Below are 18515 nucleotides of genomic sequence, written 5' to 3'. Positions count from 1 at the left end.
CAAAAGATACTTCTGTTATACACTTACCAGTTTGTAGTTAATTGTAGCAAGCAACTAAACTGAATCCACATCATTAGACTCAACTTCAAATGAGAATGCAAAGAATTTATTTGTTTATCCAATACATTAAGTTACATTTATTACATTAATCACTGATTAAATAAGTGTATGTTCGCTCCAAAAAGAAATAAGTGCCTGTACAATTCACTACCACATATTTTTGTGCTTTACGTGTATTTCACCATCAGAAATTTCATTATGCTATGGCCGAGTGTCGGGCACACTCTCTAACACCGTCTCTTTGCATTCTTGTCTTTGGTAGATGTAATTGAACATATATTTTACGGCAACTAAACCCATGTTCCAGTCTTGACTCTTGACTCAAAAAAAGAAATTTGATAGTCAAAATACAACGGAACCTAAAAAGCCTTAGCCTTCTATACTCCAAAAGGAAAATCATTTCATACAAAATCGAATCAAGCGATTGAACCAAAGTCTGCGTATATTTAGATGCAACAGAATCTGCAATTGTTCGATCTTCAAAGAACCAATTCCACCATAATGAACGCACAAAGAAAATCAATGAAAATTAAGGAAAACCTCTCATGCAAAAACAATGAAAATTAAGGAAAACATTTTTCCATTTGATTAATATGTAGTCCACCACGAAAGAGTACTCTGTGTTTTTAAATATGTAGTAGTTAGGAAAACCTCTCATGCAACCTAACACCCATAAGACCCATAAGAAAACCAAGAAAAAAAGACACGAAGGAAATAAACATAACCAAGTGATAATCTCCATTCCAGCATGACTTGTAGGCTGTATAGAGTAACGAAAACCCCGTAGGAGAGGTACATAAAGTTAGCAGCATACTGACAAATTCTTTTTTTAGAGATGAGCACATCAAAAAACACCGTTTTTACAACATTGCCTTTTCGATAATCAGGAGTTCGAGTGGTACATTATCGGAAAAATCAACTGCAGTGAAAATGAAGAATCGGTTAGAAATTAATATAACCACACAAAGAATGCAACGATTAACCCGTTCTATCAAAATGATCTACAAAATCAAAGAAAAAATTCATATAATCTGGGACTTAATTATGAGGAACATCAAATTATTATTTGTTAGATGTATACCAGTTGAAGTTAAAGATTTTCCTGCAGCTTCTAGTTTTGTCCTCTGTCTTTTATAGTCTCATTACCCGAAGCTCCTCTGCCGCTACGTTCCATTCTTCCTTTTGTCTCTTTTGAATTAACTTTCTCACAAATTCTGTGGTTCTTAGACACAACACTTCACACCATATATGTTTGTGCATATTTCATCGGGGGTTTGCTTGATAGGATGCTGACTGACATATCAGAGAACAATGAATTAATTAGAGAGGCAAGAAACAGAAACCCAAAGAATAAATTACACGTAAACACAACGAAGTGAAATGCCGGTACAAAGATTTGATGATCCTACCTTACTAACCAATGTTACCATCTTTAAGCAGCAAACTGACTTGGAAGAAGAGATTGGAAAGATGAAAACGGTTTGCATTGACATTTAACTTTGAATGAATTGGAGAAAACGTACTGATTTTGTGAAGAACCCAAAATCCCAAAAAAAATCAACCTACATCGAAGGAATACCACCTTAATAGTCAGAATTAGAGAACATCGAAAGTTGATTAAGAAAAGTAAGTAAAAATTGAAGTTTCTTTTAATCATAACCAAAATTAAAAAAAAAAAAAAACATAAAACATACCGATTGGAATTTGCGAATGAATCCAGCGAAGGGAAGATGAAGGATGTTTTTCATGTTTTTATTTCAAAAACTATAATGCAACGGGGATGAAAGAAAGCAGTTAGTGAATTTGTAAGAAGGTGGAGATTGCAGTTATGTAGTTCAGGGGTTGGTTTTGCATAGAAAGTTGGAAACCGCATTCCAGTTTTTAGGATAAACCTAGATAACTTGAGAGTTGAGACGTTAAAATACATCCCAGTCGTTCTTCGCCTGCTTCCCAATTTTTTTTTTTTTGAAGGGAAAAGGGTTCCAAAAAACCCTAATTAAGCGTGATTGGCTGATGCAAAAAGGCCAATGGAATTTTGGAAACGGACGATGAATATGTGTACACCTAAGGAAACGGACGTAGGAAACCTTCGCCTTATTGAGATACGTGGAGCAGTTTTGTATTGTTTAAGGAGATAGGTGAATATAAATAATAGTTTGGAAATTTGGAACTTCCCATATCAAAAACGAACGACCACATCTGTTCCAAGGACAACTGACGACTGATGGTGGAAAAAGCCACTGTGCTATAGATTAGTGATGTCATACAAGGGCATATGCTTGTTTGGATCCGACTCCCGATCTGCATTTGATTCGGCATCCGACTCGAGGGCGATCTGGTTTTTCATTTGTTTATCTGATTCCTGATTCGAGGTCCGAATCGTCTGACTTACTTACTTCATCTAACTAGGAACTATTTGAACAACATTTTTCCTGCACTTGCGTATGCACGTGCAACCTTCCATCACTTTTATCATAGGTCTTGTGGGAGACGCGCAAAATCACAACACCAAGACACATACACGGCTGATGTGTCGCATGTATACGGATGCTTATCCAGTAGATAATGATTATCCAGTTTAGTACCTCATCTATATATATGTACTCATCTGTTTTAGTAGAGAATGAATAAGAAACGAAAAGGAAACTGAATTCCCGCACTCTCCATTCCACTTTCTTCTTCTTTACTTTAAGATAATAATAACTGTGAGCATTAATTAATTAGTTAACCTTATACCTACATCAAAATGTTGGTGTACCTAAATTACCAGCAGCTTAACGTTTGAATTAGTGCCTTGAACCCGATAAGTAATGCTAATTACAAAAGGTTATCAGCACGAATTGCTCTGTGGTGATTGGCATGCGGCTGACGATGCGGAAAAGGATAATTCTCTTCGACCTTTGCATATTTAATTTAACTATGTCTAAGTAGTTTTATGCATATAATTTTAATGTCTAACGTTGTTTCCTATTTTGATTAGGACTTGTCAAACGGAAAGTTAGGTATTTTGCCGTTTTTTATATGTGTTATTTGGAGCACTGGCAATATATGGTATGTGAAGAGATATCCAAAAATAGGTACGTATTAGCAACATCACATAAAATTTCCGAATTTAGCCAAATTTAGCCAAATTTGATGTTATTCGATTTCCGAATTTATCCAAATTTGAGTTTTGTAGAAGTTTTTCTATTTTCCTCTTTAACCAACCAACGTAAGGTTTTTCCGCGTCCTTTTGCATGGCTTAGAGAGTGAAAAATTCCTTTGTCGGTACACCCATGATTTTTATGGTGTTAACGGTTTTAATATCGACAGAGCGAGGAATTTTTACATCATGGGGGATAGCGAAATTTTAATATTCCTTTGCTATAGTGATCTCCAGAATTCAAAGTCGTTCCACCTAAAGGGTCGGAATGCGATTAAAAAAGCACACAGGGTTAACATGGTTAGTCAATCTCTGTCAGCGGTCTTTGAAATGACCTAAAATTGATATTGAGATGATTTCTTTTAAGATACAAAGAACATGTCCATATTTCAAATTTAATAAATTAATATTTCGTCGACCCTGATAGACGAAATTGGAGATTTGTCGGTGTTATGTGAGAACCGTGTATATTACATTTTTGAATGTTTTCTTCCTTGTTTTCACCATTGATTTTTGTGGTAAATAGTTCGGCTTAATTTCTGGAGAAGATATATGCATCGTATAAAATGTTGTGGTGAGCAATAAGGAGAGATGCATATTTTGTGCCCTTATATGTTCCCGCTAGCTTTACGGCACGCATCATATGCACCAATTATATTCATCCACAAGCTTTAAAGAGCTAGTGCTTAATTTGCACTTTGTATATGTTGTGCCAACAACACCGAGTGCTGCAAATGTTCACCGCGCCTCGTAGATATACAAACGTCGAACCTAATGGGTGTTGAATTTTTGTAAATGATATTTAGAGTCAATATCATGTCTTCTAGTTGCCTGAGGTATTACCTAAAATCATGAATTTGGTGAATTAAATTTGCAGTAGTACCTATGCAAATAAGTCTATCTTTGGCATAGAAGAAAAATACAATTGTGGTAGGCATATTTGAATATGGGAACCACAATATTTCTCGGGTTTAAGAACCTAATGAGCACCGTACCACTAAAAGTGGAATAATACGGGATGGTAGCATAGTGATTGGTCTGAATAAGCCATATTTGAGCCTGGAAGAGCTCTGCTATCACTGTGACATGAAAGACACATTATGTGCATTTGAAATGTTGTTCATTGTGTTTGATCTCTATCGGTCGTCTTGGCAGGACTGGTACTGATATTGAGATAGTGTCTATGGTCACAAAATTCGTTCACAGTTTACTGTTAATTTTACATAGCAATGTAAATTATTAAAATTAACCAGCTGGACAGTAAACGAGAGAGGAAACCTGATCAGTTACCTCTCCTGGGTTGCGTGTTATTATTTTTTTCTGCACTCAGTTGCTCATTCGATAGGTTGAGTCTTGCAGAACTGAATGTTCTGTTGATGAGACATCCCGCACAAGGATCAGGGGGAGAATCGTCGACGACACTGGTTAAATCCAATTGTGTCTCATCTAAATTGTCAACCGACAGATGCATGAGGTATTGGAGATTACTCTGTTGCTAGGTTTAGCAAGAGTACGCTTGCTTTATTCGGCATATATTAAAGTCCTTTCAAGGCTTGCCATGGAATCACAGCGATTGTTTCGTCTATAAATATGCTTAGAAGCATAGAATAAAGCCTCTTGTATGAGGTATGCCAATCTAATCAGATAACGCCCATATTCTCTTTGAGTAATGAGTTGATATCTCTCCTGACGAGGAGCACATCCATAACAGTTGCGTTGATATCTTTTGAGAAAGAATATCCGCATGTTGTAGTTTGGTACCAATGGATTAGGATATCCTCGCACTCTAGAGAATGATGTAAGATCGTTATTAACTGATTATTAACTGGTCGTCGATAATATTCTGAGTAGCTACTGAAATCGATGTGGAAGGATATCCCACCTTTGCAAAGGAATTGTCGACAAAGTTTATATGATTGGCAGACATGGACCTTAGTTCATATTGAAGTGTTTTCTCCCTTGTGTACGCTCTTGAAACTTAGTCTTAGCATCAGTCACAAATTTGATGCTTATGTGAAAGCGTAGTGAGAAAACTAATTGAGGTCGCTTGTTATGCAGCGCCACCCCTTGAAAGTGAGTTTCCACAGACACTAACTAGGTTGATGGAAGTATGGTCTGGTAGTCATAAATGACTCAATATCTCACTTGGTGGTAACTGTGTATCTATACTCATATAGATTTTAAATGAAACTCTTGTTAGTCATCCGTTGATGTTGTATCATCCTAGTAATGCTTTGGGAATTGATGGTGAGCACATTTGATGTTCTTGTGCACTTTGAACTTATTACTCATGTAACCATTGTCATGTTTTTCTATTTGAGAAGTGCTATATTCTACTGTTGTTACTACAATATTATAAGATTTGCAAATTTGATGAGAAAGTCTTCCCACCGTTTGGGGGAGGAAAGGCTATCGCCTGAAAAACGGCGTGAATTATCCGGTTTGCACAAAGATAAACCAGGATGTATCTCATATTGATGTTTTCATCACTGAAAGACATGCCGAAGATTTGACATCTTCAGAGATTGCAAATCAAATTGCTTCCTTGAGAAGCTGTAAATGTAGTAGCAAGTGTGTCACTTAGAACACACCTTGAGCGTGGATGACTAGTTGACTTGAAATATTCTGCACCTCTTAAAAGGAAGAGCAAGTCACAATCATTGAAAGATAGTGCTCTCAAAGAGACTATCAGTGGAAGATCTAATTTCTCTGAGTATAGTTCTCCTAATAAGAGAATGTCTCTGCGAAGGCTATGAAACCTCAAAATGAGAGGATTTCCATAAGGCATGAATGCAACAGAGAAATTTGCGATCGTAATCCAATGATTGTTGATGACATAGTCAAAGTATCCACTGATACTACCGTAAGTGTTGTTGGTTTAAGCCAGTCTTTATGGGAATGTCATCAAAGGTATGATTGGTTAAACCAGGAGAGACCAAAGCAGAATAACAAAAATGCATAAATTTGGTATTGCAACCTGAACACTCGATAATGTGAGCTACTCTTGGCCACAAACGGGTGTTTGCAGTTCCGACATCCGATAATGTAACCCCTAGTGGCTACAGGTGTGTGTATGTGCATAGTGAGAAAAGTAAATTCAACTAATGGCACAAAGTCTTTTAAAGGAACCTGAGATGGATTGCTTTATATTCCCTGTTATGGATGCAACTACCTTTTTGGTATTTGTCTGGTAGTCTTTTAAGGACTCGATGTGCATCTAGTGGATGTGGTTACTGCGGATCTGTATGAAAGACTAGATACAGAAAACTGCATATAAATTCCTGAAGTTTTTAACTATCAGTTGAATCACCATGTCATGTACATTTACTCAACAAGTACGAAAGTAATCAATCGTCTAAGTGAATGTTTATGTTATCCAGGGATATGTAAACCATCTTATATGCTCATAAATTGTGCATTTACTAGATTTGTTTATGCAACATCTACTTTATTGGAACTCCTGAAGATTTCTCCAAAGCACAAAAATGCTTAAATCAGGAGTTCGAGATGAGAATCTAGGTAAAACAAGGTCTCAATTTGTGTATTTAGTATTGTAACTGGAAGTCCATTAATTTCGTCAACCTTAAAGGTTTAGACATGTTTAAATGGACGAGCTTGCATAATTGCAGTCATTCGATCTCTTACTTACAAGATTGATCGATTTGCATCTCAACAAAGGAGATGTATCACTCTGTGGTTTGTATTATGCGAGAAATGTGTAAATGGTACATTAGCCGAAATATGCTATGTATAGATGATATTGGGTTTGTAGTACAAATCTAAGTCTAGTTCTAACCAGCACCAATATCGAGACATTGGTCCGAAGAAAGCTCCTTCATCTTCGTGGTACCATTAAGCTTGATCTTTTGCATGAAATATCGTTAGATGTCTCCCACATAGCAAAACTAATCAGACTGTTTAAGTTTTCATTTTTGGAAGGTTTGTTAGAGCAGCTAAACATTTTCCTAGCTAATAGAAGAAGATACTTGTTTATCCTCCGATCAATTATGATTGTTCAGAAGAAGCTAGTTGAAAATAAAAGGCTGAAACTATCAGATGATCATTAAGAAATTGCACAGAGTAAAATCGGATCAAGTTTCTCAAGTAAAGGAAGTTGTTGAAGACATTCAAGGACGGTTCGTGGTCTCTATGCAATATCATCAGACACAATGGTCAACTGAGAAGGCTACTCATCAGGGGGAGTAAAGCCTTTGAAGATATGGATATGGGAATATTGGACATTACGTCGTGTACTCTTTTTCCTTAGTCAAGGTTTTGTCCCACTGGGTTTTCCTTGTCAAGGTTTTAACGAGGCATGCGAGTCCAGTGATATCCGCAGTTCAACATGTTGTAATCTTTTTCCTTTGTCTGGTTTTTGTCCCTTTGGGTTTTCCCAGCCAAGGTTTTAACGAGGCAATATCTGCGGGTTTATCATTGTTCTGAGAACTCATGTTTTCCTATATTCAGGTTTTTCCCTCTGGGTTTTCCTGGCGAGGTTTTTAATGAGATAACAATCTTAGAACAGTGATCACCATCTAAAGAGATGTATATCCATAGAGATTCTTGAGAAGCGGTATCTGATAATCTTGTTCAGGTTTTTACTACACATTTTTTCCTAAAAAGATTTTGGCGAAGAAGAATGCCCATCACCGTCAGCATTATATGAATTTCAGATGCTCAGGTTTTGTCCCAAGTGATTTTCCTGGTGCGCGCGTAGGTTTCATCCCAAGTGGTTTTTCTATCGCAATCTTGCCAAAAAAAGTATCTCATGGCAGTCATCAATCTCACTCCAAACTCAGGTTCTGATGAGGCAATGAATTTTTGTTCGGTTTTTGTCCCATGAAATTTTACCGACAACGATGCTACAATCCTAAAACGGTGGATCATCCAAGGGGGAGTGCTATGTGAACATTGTGCTAAGTGGATGACCCACCGGTTTCCACGTTTCTTGTGGGACCCGCACAAAATCACAACACCAAGACACATACACGGTTGATGTGTCGCATGTATACGGATGCTTATCCAGTAAATAATGGTTATCCAGTTTAGTACCTCATCTATATATATGTACTCATCTGTTTTAATAGGTACACCAACATTTTGATGTAGGTATAAGGTTAACTAATTAATTAATGCTCACAGTTATTATTATCTTAAAGTAAAGAAGAAGAAAGTGGAATGGAGAGTGCGGGAATTCAGTTCCCTTTTAATAGTGCCTTGAACCCGATAAGTAATGCTAATTACAAAAATAAAAATACTAATATACCCTCTCTTTATTTATAGCATGAGTTATGTGGGCATGAAAAAAGGGCTGTTTTGGAAATCCGAAATTTGAAGCTTCAAAAAACTGTTCATGAACGATTAAAGGGTCTTCCTTTATAATAGTTATAGATAGATTAGGGTTAATTGGTTTTTGGTACTTACATTTTGTCTAACATTTATCCAACTTAGGCTTTAATACGTAGTTGAATCAGTTAAATGCTAAATTCCTATTAAAAAAAGAAAATAATACAGTAAAATAGAAAATAAATTAAAAACTTTAGACGAATTGACCATTATAACCTCCGCTTTCCTCCCATAATTTTCAAAACCCCTCTCCTCGTCTTCTCCAAACCTATCACCGCCGTCACCACCACTTTCTGTCTCTAATCTTCTCACCATTCTTCAACTGTTTCAGTAGCAATATCCAGACCCATCACCGCTGCCACCACCATTTTTGTCCCTAATCTTCTGACCATTGTTCAAACCGTTTCAGAATCCCATTGCTACACCTGTTTCTAACAAACGATACAAACGCCAAAATCAAAAAAATTCACCACCATCCACGAACCCTAAATTACCAACACCAGCGCCCCTGCAATTAAAATTTCAATAAAAACCAACAAAGATCTCTATAAAATATTGTTCTTATTACTTTTTCCGTTGTCAAACTATTGGGGATTTTCAGATCCCAAAATTGCCTTCAATTTCTTTGTTAGGGTTTTCAGATCCCCAAATTAATTAACCATCAACTTGTTTATACATCTTTACTGAGTTGTGGTGATAGGTTTTTGATCTTCGAGATTAATCTCTTTTGTATTTCTTCTAATTTGCAGAGGTGATTTTCTAATTTTAGTTGGCTGAGTAAACCGATCTTGTTGCTGAGTGATTAGGGAATTAATATGGGAAGAAAGACAACATATGGGTGCTTTTGATGATTGTGAGAAAGAACAGAAATGGGTTAATTGAGAATTTAAAGGGCATTTGCCACTTTACACGATCAAGCTTGGGTTTTGGTATTAATGGAAACGGAAGTAAAGGACGCAAAGGAAACCAGTGGACGAAAAAAACTAAAAATTATTATGATGCGTGAAATGGGGCTGGTTGGTAATATAAAATTATTCAGGAACTCTTCCATCTGGACCGTAGGTAATGTTTGAGTTTTTTAGAACGTTAGATCCTAGGCCCACATTAAGGGTACACTTGTAAACTCCATTAATAAATTACACAAAATTAATTATAGACAGGTCATAAACAGTCAACGAGAGTCAACGTGGTTTTTAAGTACCAAACTCTAAGTAGGTCAAATGTTAGACCAAATACTAACATTGGACAAAATGTAGGTACCAAAAACCAAATAACCCGATAGATTAAGTATCATTCTTTTTATTTTATTTTTTTGAAGCAATTAAGTATCATTTTATACCGGATTGGGCATGTGCATGACTGGAATAAAAATATAATTCTAACTTTATCATTTTACTCTCTCTGTTTTTAAGAGAAACTTCATTTTTTTTTAATTTTAACGTGACCTATTTTTAGGCTAAAAATAAAAAATTGATAGTATTTTTTTTTTTTTTTTAAATGGAGGAAGTATAATTTGCGAGTTAGATTTATATAAAATGTATCCAGACTAGTAGATTGAGTCCGAAAAAGAAAACAACAAACAACCAGCAAGTATTGGACGTGACTGTGAGGATAATACAGTGCCGGACTTGGGTAGACCAAAATCGAAACATTTGCCCACTCAAAATGACAAGTCAAAACGACAAACAGAGCCATACATGCTAACCTGTACAAACACTAACAAAATCCGAAGTACTTCTGATACGGCCATCCCAGTATAGTTGGAAAAGTAGGCCTTGACCAAAATTGCAACATTTGCCCACTCTAAAAACGTGACACCTTCTTTTTGCCAAGGCATCATCAGAATAATTCATCTCTCCCTGTAAAGGTGTCTGAACTTTAGTAGGTGAACTATACCTAGCAATCCAATACATCTTAGACTAAGTTCTATGGGTTAGATTTGACTGCTACATTAGTCAAAAGGCATTGCAGATTACCCAAGAAGTGTTGCATATTTGTTTAAAACTACTTCTCTTTACAGATATATCTCGCATTCCAACTAGTACCGAGATAGTTTTGTTGAATGGTTCAGCGCAGAGAAAATCAACTTTTCGTTGTTTTGTTCAGCGCAAATTGATTTATTTTTTGATCCAACGACTAAGAGTGTTGCGACGTTCCATTCAGCGCAACCTAATTCTTCTTTTTGATGTTCCATTCAGTGCATCTACTTGTTGATGTTCCATTCCGCGCATCTAGATGCTAGATTGGAATGACCATAAGACTTAGATGAGTATTCTAGCTGTCAATCTAGACGCTAGATTAAAAAACCGTAGGACTTAGCCTATCCCAGAAAGTTGGAACTAAAATACTGAATTCAGCCTAAGAATCTGACTGGATAATTGTTCATTTTCCACTGCCCATTCAATTTCTTCAACAATAATTATCACTTCAGCAATGAATTAGAGGCAATGCCTAACCCAATCAGATTAAGCAAATATAAATTCTCCATGAATATCTCTGATAAGGGACCCATATCCTGCAAGACCAAGGTTTCCCCTTGAAGCTCCATCACAGCAAATCAAAAGTATAGAGGGGTCAGACAATTGGAACATACATTCCACAACTCTTATAACTTTCACTATTTTGTATTCAATATCGAAACACCTCAATACATGTAGCTCATAAGATGCATTCCAACAACAACTGTTCATTCTTAGACTCCCTCATGTATTAATTCGATGACTCTTAGTTATAATTTAACAATATAAGGAGCTAGTTCTTGGAAAACTAGATTTCAACCATTGTACTACATGCTGCGACTCTCCACACTTTTTAATAATGGTACTTTTACTCTTACTTAGAGCTAATACTTCAAGATAAGAAGATGGATTCAGAAATGAAAAATACCTCCAAGCCAATGCCAAAGAATTTGGCTGAAGTTACAGAACTATAGTATGTGTTGCAATGAATCTTCATTATGTCCATAAAGATAGCATTTAGATGCAACTCCAAAACCTCTTATCGGTAGCACAGACCACTTTACTAATTTCCATATATTGCTTGCAATAGAAGGATGTACCCTGTTAGAGCATTGCTCGGTCGAACTCACAAGTGTTTCTATCTCAAGCTTGTTGTCAAATTTAGTTTTCAAAACTATATCTTGATTCCTAGTCTACAATTAGGTAAGTCTCAGACTAGGATATAAATGTAGTTGAGAAACAGTGGATCACAATAGTGATCATTGCGTTCTACTATTTGAAGACGAAGATCAACCAAAACTTTTGCATAACTTCATCAACAAAATTTAAGTGAAGACTAAACCACCTATATGTCAAGTTATATTCACTTTTCTATCATTTGAAACGATGTCGCATAACTAATTAGACTATTATGCATAGACAAGAATTTCCCGAGAATTAATTAGCGAGTTAGCGGACTTCTCGAAATATAATGACTAAGTTTAATGAACATTTTTTCATGTTTGATGAATTTCGGTTAAGGAAAATTTATTGTTCGGAATCAAAATCATGATTCAAGTTTTATCATTCGGAAATAGCCTGGAACAGTGACATGTGTCATTGATGTTATTCGAGAATGTTTTGAATCTATGTAGAGAGAAATATAGAAATATTATAGATTCGGATACAAGATAGTGATATCAGTCTTACAAACTGAGAAAACTGTTATATGTCAAAACCTGAATTACATGTGCTCGTACAAGTAGCGGAGTAGCTATATATCGACTTACAGATTTGTGATACGCATATTCTTATGCACATCCTGTGAAAATATGTTTAACTAGTGAACCAGATTGGTGTGCATACTTGTATGCAAACAATTTTTGAGTTGTAGTTACAGAACTGGGATTAGTTTCCAAACCGATAAGCAAACTAAAACAGTTATGTGTTCCTGAACTCGGCAGTGTATCCAAACCGGTATGCAAACTGATTTAGTTTTGTGAACCCCGGAACCGGGACAGTATTAAGGTTTCCAAACTGGTACGGAAATCTAAAAAGTTCTGTTAACTCCGGAACTTGGTTTGGTTAAAATTTCACAAACCGGTACGCATACTGTGAATCAACCGACTCACGATTGGCAATGGTATTTGTACCTTGTACACCTACTAACCACGTCGATTATATTTTCAAGTGCGTTTAAATTATTTCTACGAGGTAATTAGCATTTGATTAATTTTCTAAAAATATTATACTCATTTTATCTTATGTTTATGACTTAGAGTTAATGTATTATGTGTTCATGAAAATGAAGATTAAGCTTTTAAGTTCAAACCGTCTAGTTTCGGATAACCATATTGAACATAGTCTTTATACACTGTTCGGTTACGGTCTCACCTAACCAGGGTGTATATCTTTCTTAAGTAAATCATATTCAAAGATTCATTTAACGTTGGATATTGTTTGCTTGGTTCCAAAGCTATCTTAGCTTAAACCTAAAGAAACCTATGCTTTGAATGCCTATAAAAGGAAAACTTCAAACAACTGGGATCTTTGAATCTCGACACTACTTTTTGGTATGTCCTAGTTGTATCTAGAGTCAACCTCTACCCAATCCTTTTAGGATTTAACGACTACAATGTTTTCATAGGGATTCGTGAATCTAGGTCCAATTTTCTTTCCTTGATAACTAGAGTATCCTGATCTTTATTGTTTAATGAGCTTGCTCCATCAATCAAGATAGATAGAAATCATCAAAGTTCTTTTCGTCTCAAACTTTGTTGATTCCACAGGTTTTATACTTATGAGGTGAATAATAATCTAGACTGCACTTCGGGTTGCATAAGTCCAGATTTTGATGTTAGCTAGACTTTTTCTATTAATATTGATTTCCACACCTTTGATCAAGTTATTTGATTGTAAAAGGAAATCACATATAGGTGCGCTTAATCTTTGGGAGCAATATTTGGGTTTAAAGTGTTCAATTGAGTTGAAGCAACTCTTAGTTGGTGTGACGTCATCTAAGGGAATCAATTGTGTGGACGCCTGCTGGGATTCAAGAGTCTTAAGGAGCGCGACTGTACCTTAATCGGTAGTATACATACCTTTTAGGGATCAACTATATTCCAGTCCGAAGTTAATTTGTAGTGGTCTAGTCTCTGTAGCGGCTTAATACAGTTTGGTGTTCAATCTGGACTAGGTCACGGGGATTTTCTACATTTGCGGTTTCCTCATTAACAAAATTTCTGGTGTTTGTGTTATTTCTTTTTACGCATTATATTGTTTATCTTCATAATTGAAATATCACAGGTTGTACTTTGATCGATATTTGTAGATATATCCGACCTAGTTTGTTGGATACGACTAGATTGATTCTTGGAAATTGGTCTTTGGTACCGTCCAAGTAATCTCTTTGTGATTAGGTTCATGAAATTGTTTCTATAGACGTTCTAATCGCAAGATATTGGGAGATATATAACTTTAGATACTATTCCTTAATCAAGTTTAACTCCCAGAGTTGTATTGAGTTTGTCCATACAGATTTCCTAAGAAAAAAGTGGTGGTGTATTTTGGTACCCCTGCATTCTCAATTTGTATTACAGAAGGAAAACACGCTAAGGCCTAATAAGTTTGTGTTTAAAGTAGTCTGATTATATAGACATGAGTGAAATCTCTGATAAAAGTTGCACCAGTTTTAAAGAAACTGTTTTTATGGATTCTGTAGATGAGTCTGATTTTTCAAACTCTCTTAGAGACGAATAGTGTGACTCCATAAAACAATTAGATATTGCTTGTTCCTATATTCGTACTGATGATTCTGCCTCAGAGGTAGAACAGGAATCATCTAGAGAAAGTTTTGAGATTTTCAAACGTATTTCAGGCTTCTAAGGTCATTCGGCTGAAATATAAAGTCAATACTCTTATCTTTATTATTTCTGAACATGATTCCAAAGCAAGGATGTTTCTTGAAGATCATGCCAAAGTGAAATTGAAAATTCTTTCACTTGAAACTGAACTTAAAGATAATGCCTTGGAGATTGAATGTTTTTCGAGTAAGAACACTACTCCACACAGCGATAGTGAATCTAAAGAAACTATCGTGAATACAGTTTATGTGCAAATTAAGTGATGAGTTGGAAAAAGTAAGAACACCCGTTGTTTATGACATACTAACAAAATCACAGTCAGAAACTGATAAACAAAGTACTATTACTTTGATAAAAGATGAACAGTTAGAATTTTCTGACCAAGACTAAACTGTCTCCAAGGAAGAAAGTTCCTTACAAGATGAGTATGATAAAACTACATATTCTGATTTCATTTAAACTCGGAAAGTGTGCTATTACTGCAACACTAAAGGACATTTTTAAAGAAAGTGTAAATTGAGGTTAAAAAACTTTCAGTTTGACCGTCTTCAAGACACCTTGGATTTAATTCTGAAGGGTGTAATTGATATTCAAATGTCTAAACCTCTTGAGGTGAAATCACATTGATTGAAATATGCTTCTACAAATGGCATTACTTCATGGTCCACGAATATTCTAACAAGTAAAAAGGGTACTATTCAAAATCGTTTTAAGAAGAACATGGTAACACCATCTCAAATATGGATTCGAAAGAATTCCTATTTACCTCCTAAAAGGGTGGAAACTTTTGAAACATCTCAACAAGATAACATGAATTCATCATTACAAGATATAAAGATTGAAAAAGCGGGGGTCTAACAGCCACACCCAATATTTCGTTCGACAATCGGTATGGACTAACTCCAATATAATTCCAAGAGAATCAACTAGACAGTAAGACTCAATCAAGGAAAGATATCCAAGAGTTATATCTCTTTCTCAAATCAATCATCAAATCAACAGGATGGAATCCGTGAACTGATTGTTAAAAGAATAACTTGAATGGTATCAAAAACCAATGTTCAAGTGTCAATCAATTTCTATCCCACAAACGAGGTCGATTTACCAATCGATTGAACTACGCACAACCTGTGATATTTCAATTATATAAACAAATATAATGCGGAAAAGAAATAACACAGACACCAGAAGTTTTGTTAAAGAGGAAACCACAAATGCATGAAAACTCCGGGACCTAGTCCAGTTTTGAACACCACACTGTATTAAGCCGCTACATACACTAGCCTACTACAAGATAACTTTGGACTGGAATGTAGTTGATCCCTAACCAAGTCTCACACCGATTAAGGTACATTCGCGTTCCTTACGCCTCTGAATCCTAGCAGGACTCTAAGCACTTGATTCTCTTAGATGACCTCACCCATAACTAAAAGTTGTTACGACCCAAAGTCGAAGACTTATAAACAAATATGTTTCCCACGGAAAAGTCTATTCTGATAGATGAATCTGTCTCCCGTCTTTTGATAAATCAAGGTGCACATATACCAATCGATAATCTGGTCTTATATTCCCGAAAAACATCCTAGAAATGTCAATCACCTCACAATAACTTAACTATATGGTAGTAGAAGAAGTTGTTAGAGAATTGCCCGGCCGAACCCACCAAGTGTTGGTATGTCAAGTTTGGTTGTCATATTTTAGTGAATCAAAACTCATGTTAAGAGTCGCTTGATTATGTAATAGATTCAACTTCGTATAGGTTAGCTTGAAAGTATTAGGATATGAGACATTACAAGTATTGAGAAGTCTTGAAGATGTGAAGAAACAAGGAGCTACAACGACAACAATCGTCCTTCCACTTGAGGTTAGTGATATTTGACTTGAACTGTTTCATTCCCTAACGTATCTTTCAAGTCATGCATATTGAAAACATAACTGCGAAGCGTATTTGAACTCTAGATAGACATAGTATTAAAGAATACAATAAGAGGTTTATTGCTTAACCATTAAACTTTGTAGATAAGACATCGCCATAATCATTTGAATAATGCTATTGTGATTATGTATGGGTATGAGGTGAGGATTTCATCCTAGGGAACAATGTTTACATGTGTTCTAAGGAAGTAAGTTCATAAACTTGTTTGTGGACCGAAAAGGAAATTGCCAGGTGTTATTGGTTTTGTTATTCATTGCATATCTTATGAACAACCAATATGTGTGATAGAGTATAACCGCTCACAACTTGTTGTGTTCTTGGTAGAATTATTCACAAAGGCCTGACTTATGTCTTGGTATAACTTTTATTAGTAAAACCGATCTTAAGTAATCACCTGTGGTATGATAGGATTTTGTATGTCTGACCAATTAAAAACAAAGGGAAACCGATCCTTGTAAGGGGTGCAGTACATCAAAGGGAACCGATCCTTGTATGGGGTGCAACAAGGTTTATAGCAGAAAGGGGAACCGATCCTATGGACATGTGCAACACGTTTTTAGGAAAAGGGGAAACGATCCTATGGACATGTGCAACACATATGAGTTAGATACCATATATATGTGGGGAACCGATCCTAGTACCTAGTCAACCGAATTTTTGGAAAGATAGTGTGACTATGCACAATACTCACATGGAGGTATAACCGAAACTTGTTTTGGTAGAACCGTAAACCCATGATTGTGATTGAATGTTGGTTTGATCAATCACATAGTTCTTGAAAGTCAGATGAACCAATTCTAAACTTGTTTGGAAGTGTGGCAAATCGGTTTCAAGGTTGTAAGTATGAAAGAGAAATTACAAATTTAAGATATCGACAAACTTTGAACACGTGTTGTGAATGTTTATTTCTTTAATTGTTCAAAGATATTCCTTAACGGCTAAGGGAAGAGAATCCCAGGATCGAAACGTAAGTAAGTTAAAAATCTATTAATTAAGATTATTAATTTCATTTTATAGGGAAATTACATAATTAGTAATGTGCATTTACTAATTAGATTTTCCGAGAGATTTCGATCGTTATTTTTGGACAAAGCATTTCCAGGAATTATGAAAACCGAAACTGTGCTTTTATGAATATCTTGAGAATATTTTCGGTTTTGGAAATTCCTTGGTGTCCAGACTTCATTGTCTATAAATACTCGAAGTTTTCCTTTCTAGCAAACTAATCCTTCGTAACAACAAATTTACTCTTTTGTTGTTGTTACTGCTGTAGCCGCCTATTCGGATAGGAGAGTAACCTAATTAGGCGAAATCTCTTACTGCCGCTCAGTTTAAAGTCTTCTTTGGGATTGAGAAGCTCTAGCGCGACCCTTTAGTGGGAAACTAGATAATTGCGGTTTATCTTTTGTTTTCGATTGATTTGATTGACTAATGGTGGTTGAAATATGATTGCACCTAGTTTGTTTATTCTCGAGAATCTTCTCTTATGATATAAGATTCACTCAAACTAGTTCAGAGTTTCGACGGGAATCTTTAGACTGTTGTTAGTTCTAAAGACGATCTTGTGATAATCCATTTTTAATAGACTCCGTTCTGTGCGTGATTGATCACAAGAGATTCAAGTGATTGTGTGCAGGTTTTTATTGAAGATTTAAGAAGATTTGAAGAAAAGAAGATATTGAAGATCTGACTTGGGTTTTATAATCTTTGGTGTGCACAATACTTGTTTCGGTAAAATAGGATCCAATTAATAATCGGTTTATCCTTGTGGTAGATTGGATTGATTAATTGAGTAGATCGGCATCAACACGATTCTTCGGATTAAAGGCGTTGTTGTCTTAATCTTAATCGATTACCTTTGGGTGATTGAATACAAGTTAGATCTAAGGACCTGACGAAGGAGTTTGTGCTGAGATAAAGGGAAAAAAGCCTTTGTCCGACTCATATCACTTGGTTGAATAGAGTTGATACCAAACAGATTTGTTGTTCGTTTACTGTTTGGAATACGAACCAAAGGAATTGTTCCAAGTACGTGACTTATTTATAAGTTGGAGGCATGATAATACAGAAGGAACTAGGTGAACTATATGTTTAGTTACTTGGTCTCAACTATACGAAGTTAGTGTAATTTTTTGTAGCGGCTTAATCCCGAGAGTATTCAATTCTAGACTAGGTCCCGGGGTTTTTCTGCATTTGCGGTTTCCTCATTAACAAAATCTTGTTGTTCCGCA

This window comes from Papaver somniferum, chromosome 2 (genome assembly GCF_003573695.1).
Source record: "Papaver somniferum cultivar HN1 chromosome 2, ASM357369v1, whole genome shotgun sequence".
NCBI lineage: Eukaryota > Viridiplantae > Streptophyta > Magnoliopsida > Ranunculales > Papaveraceae > Papaver > Papaver somniferum.
This window is presented reverse-complemented; position numbering follows the sequence as displayed.